Genomic DNA, 4940 nt, shown 5'->3' with positions numbered 1-4940 from the left:
TGTCTATCTTGTTAATTCTTTTAAAGAACAAGTTTCAAGTTTTGTAGATCCTTGGTATTATTTTCTTGGAGTTTGTATAAATTGATTTATGCTTTAATACTTATTATTTTATTGCTTATATTAGTTTTGGGATTAGCACTTGTTTATCCTTTTCTAGTATCTTAACATGTGTTAAGGTTGTTGATTTGATTTTTAACTTATTTTTGTAATATAGACCTGTATTAATTTAATCTATCCACCCTTTGTCATATGAATGACAAAGAAGCTAAGTGTAATTAAGTGGAGGAAAAGAAACACCTTTAACAAACAATATAGGGAAAACTGAACAGCACTTACAAAAAAAAAGCCAGAGCTTCAATCTCACATCCTATGCCAAAGTTAATTAAAAATGGTTTAAATATCTTTATAATTGACCAACATTAATGAAGTATTGTATTGTTGCACTGTCCTCCCATTGTTCATTGATTTGCTTGAGCGGGCCCAGTAAAGTCTCCATTGTGAGACTTGGGACTGTGTTTGGCAGATCGAATACATCACTGGTAGCTTGCCAGGCTTTGCCGCGCAGGTGAGATACTCTTGGTAGCTTGCTGGGCTCTCCAGAGGGGTGGAGGAATCAAACCTGGGTCGGCCGGCCGCATGCAAGGCAAATGCCCTACTGCTGTGCTATTGCTCCAGCCCTATAAACTATATAATAAACTATAAACTATGAACAGCCCTATAAACAATATACTAACTATATTGAAGAAAATAAGCAGAACTTCTTAACATTTTGATGTCAGCATTATCTTCAGTAAATCAACTCCACTGACAGGAAAACAAAGGCAAAAATAAAGAATGGGGACTATACTAAACTAAAAAAAATTGTACTGGAAAGAAACAGGCTAATATTAAATTACCCGACTCAAGAGGAGAAAGTATTTGTATGCTACACATCTGGTAGTGGAATAATATCCTAGATAAACAAAGCACTATGAAATTTAATAACAAAAGTTTAATAATAAACCTATCAAAAAGTTGGGGAGAGGAGATGAATACACACTTCCTCAAAGAAGAAGATATATGGCACATCTTATTCTAAAATATGCTTGTTAAAATGAAATTAATTTGGCTATTCTCTGGGAAAATATGATTTTCTTAAGGTGAGAAAAACATATTTTTTGTCTGTTTTAGTATCACATTCAGCTGGGCTTAGGGCATACATCTAACTGCACTTGAAGATCATTTCTGTTGGTGCTCTGGACTTGGTGGTACTTGGGATTGAACCATGTAAAAGACATGTGCCTACCTGCTGCACTGTTCCTCTGGTTCCTCTTGTCTTCATGACACTTTATGACTTCTTTTTTTGTTTGTTTTGTTTAAAATGGAAGGTTTATTTGCTCAGTACACCAAATAGGATACAAGCATTTTTTTTTTTTTCTGGAACAGTCCAGAGGAAAATGGTTACCACAAATACAGCAGGCAAACTGTTAAAACGGACTGATCTGGAACACAGGGGACTAAGTTCAGTCTCAGGATGTGCTAAATGCTCATCATTAGTATGGCACATTTTGGTTCATGATGTGATTTGATGCCAACACAGATCCCAAGTTGTTAGACAAACTCATTACTGTTGCTTTTATTTTTTCCTTTTAAATACATGTATTTTAAAAATCCAGGTATACTTCTACATACAAAGGCAGATTTTCCCAAGAGGAATTTATAGGAAGTAGTCGGGGGTATGCCTGGTAACATGACGTTCTCCGTGGCGAGGTGCTGGGTCAAACTGAAGGAAGGAGTAGTACTTCAAAGTATCGTCTAATTCCATGATAACAGCCTGGTACCCACAGCGGTAACAGTAATTGGGTGCGCTGAAGATGGTGATCACGTTAGGTCATGACACCAATTTTACCCCTCCATGGCAAGTTGGTGAACACGAGAAACAAGCGTGAGACCGTTGGCATGGTTAAATGTTTCAGAAACGTCTTGTCCTAATGTGTAGCCAGCACCACAGGGTGAAATACCCCACCCTCCACTGTCATCTGGATCTGACCATAATAGGTCACACATTGGGCCTTCATGTGGAACTTCCTGTAATTGATCCAGGGCTCTGATATGATCGGGTGTATCAATGGATGGAGAGAGGCCACCATGGAGGCAGAACATCTGTCCATCCTAGAGCTGTAAGCGGAAGATAATCAAATAGATCTGTAAAATATTTCCAAACATTGGCATTTACATACTTTCGTAGATATGCATCATAAAAACCATACACTGGGTAATTTGTTGACTTTAATGGCTTTTTCTCAATATTGTAATGTGTCCTGGGTAATGCACCTTCGGTGCCACAAGGAGTGTCACAGTCTCCACGGAGTAATAACGACTGTCCACATAGTCTCCCTTGAAGAGATAAGTTTGTGTCTGGTGATTTCCCACCAGTCCTATAGTCAATTCCATAAGATCGTGGAATTGGCCGTGCACATCTCCACACACAGTAACGGGACAACGCACTTCTTGCACATTTTATTCTGTCACTAAAATTTATTTAGCCTGCTCGTACAGCATCCACACTTGGCTCTCGTTGAGCTGCTTGCACTCGTTGAGCTGCTCCACCCACTGGTCCAGCTACTTGGTGAAGGTCTTGTCTTAGCGGCAGTTACCCATCTGCGCACTCCCACTGCTGCCCCACGGAAGTCGCCCGGTGTGGTGGCAAGACCCTCGGCGCGGCTCAGCAGCTCAGCCCACCCGGCTTCCACCCCTTTATGACTTCTTTTATCATAACCCCTTTACATCATAGTGGAACTCTGTATTGGGGTATCAACCAGGGTAGAGATTTTGCTATAGTCACTTCTTTATCCCTGTGCCCAATGCAAGTAATCATTAAGTATTTTTGTACTGCTGGAATATATATAGGCAAAAGTTAGATAAGTTCCTTCCTACCAAGTAAGTTAAATTTTTAAGAGGGAAGGGATAAAGTATGAACACATTTAAAAAAATTTCAGGTAATGGTGAGTGCTGTGAGACAAAAATAAGGCAGTGATGGAGTGTAGACTGAATTAGGAAATGAAGCCAACTTTTCCTTGGAATCAAACAATAAACTAAGATATAAATGACCAAAAAAGAATTTTGTGAAAATTTTTAAGAAAGACTTTGAGGACATAGAAAAGGTTAACATAACTGGAAAGGAAAAAAAAGATCTGAGAGTCTTGGTAGGAGTTTGTATTTCACTTCAAGGTCTATTGAAAACAATATTGAGGAAGGATATTTACGTTGGGAAACAACATGAGTTCTGTGAATGTTTTGGAAAGGCTTCTATGGCTTCTTTGCATATAAAAATAAAATGTATGGACGAGATGGGAACCTGGTGACCATAGCTGGTGGCTCTGCAGCATGAATATGAAGGCATATTTGGGATCATGGTGTCTAATCGTGTGCATCTTAGTGCCAGCTTACTCTATACAAATCCTGGCTCCTTAACAGATGTATGACTCAGATGTATGACTTTGAGCAAGACACTGAACCTTTCTGGCCCTTGATTTGACTCTCAATAAGAGGGCATACTATAATACATGTAAAACATGGACACTCATTCTATGAATTATGATGATTAATATTAAAATTATGATTATAGTTAGCAGTGGCAGAAATAGTTGATATTGAAAAATGGAGGGGGGAAAGCAATGAATTCTACATGATAAATTGTAGAAAAAAAGTATTTCTACACGATAAGCTGACCTGATATGCTACTAAATTGATTCTAAGGATGAAAATAAATGGGTTAAGGACCTTTTGGCAAAAGGTCTGTTAGTAATGTTGTTTATTAAAATGGGAAAAGCCAGGGCTGAAGCAATATTAAAGCTATTGACAAACCCAGATTCTATCTCTGGCACTCTGGTCCCCTGAGCACCACCAATATGATCCAAGAGTGTAGAGCAAAAGTAAACCATGAGCACTGCCAGGTGTGGCTCCAAAAACCATAAAGTAAAATAAAATGCGGAGGGTCCATGGAGGAACAGGTTTTTGAGGTGTTTGGTGTGTGTGTGTGTGTGTGTGTGTGTGTGTGTGTCTGTCTGTCTGTCTGTCTGCCTGAAGAGTTCAGTTTTAAATAGAGAAATCCTGAAACACTTATAAAACTTCTAGAAGAAATGTTAATTTGAGATGGAGGGGTCTTAGGAGCCTCGTAGTCAAGAATGGGTACATAAATGGAGACACAAATGTGAGAGTCCATGAGAGTGAGAGGGTGTGGATGTCATAGAGGGTCTCCAGGACAGAACTTAGACTCTGGAGCTGTGCAGCAGGTTAAGGATCCTGAGGAGCTGATGGACAGTAAGGGGATGTAGAACTAGGGAAAGGTGAAGCTCAGAAGTGGGGATTTTGAAAATTACCAGCAGATTCCACTGCTGTCATGGCCTCCAAGCTAAGTGCTATTTACAAAATTGATAACCAAGTTTAGCAACATGGAAGTCATTTGCCAAAGGAATGAAAGAACATTTTACCTATTTTGTTGGAACTTTTATTAAAAATCCTCTCATAAGCCTTGTAGAATCCTCTTCTCCATGCTTGACAATTAGTAGATGCAAAGGGTGTCCCAAAGACAACAAAGCAAAGAACCTATCAGAGTGGCATTTAGATAAAATTGTGCTAGATGATCCCAGTACTGGGGTGGTCACTGAAATTTAGTAATCCCACCTATTTACAGTGCATAAATGTGAAGAAACAAAACCAAGATTTTCTTCAAAATATTTTTTTATGAAACAGATTAGGGCAACCAAACTGGTGAAAAAGTTCTAAAACTAGAATGTAAAATTTCCAGAGACACCTGTTTGACACAACCAATTTGAATATAGAAGCTTATTAAGATAACGTTTCTACAACTTCCCAAAGTAAACTGGCAATCTTATGGCCAGTGAAGAAGAGTGATTCTGTGAATGGTTCTCTATCTCCATGTGTATTAGAATAATCTG

The 4940-nt window shown here is 38.7% G+C and overlaps 1 pseudogene; it reads right to left on the bottom strand.

Moving 5' to 3' along the window:
• Positions 1-1675: 1675 nt before the first annotated feature.
• Positions 1676-4383, bottom strand: LOC130027147 (serine/threonine-protein phosphatase 2A catalytic subunit beta isoform-like; annotated as a pseudogene).
• Positions 4384-4940: the final 557 nt, after the last annotated feature.

Source organism: Sorex fumeus, unplaced genomic scaffold, assembly GCF_029834395.1.
Source record: "Sorex fumeus unplaced genomic scaffold, SorFum_2.1 ptg000036l, whole genome shotgun sequence".
In the NCBI taxonomy this organism is placed as follows: domain Eukaryota; kingdom Metazoa; phylum Chordata; class Mammalia; order Eulipotyphla; family Soricidae; genus Sorex; species Sorex fumeus.
The sequence above is the reverse complement of the archived record's forward strand: the minus strand, read 5'-3'. Positions and strand labels throughout refer to the sequence as shown.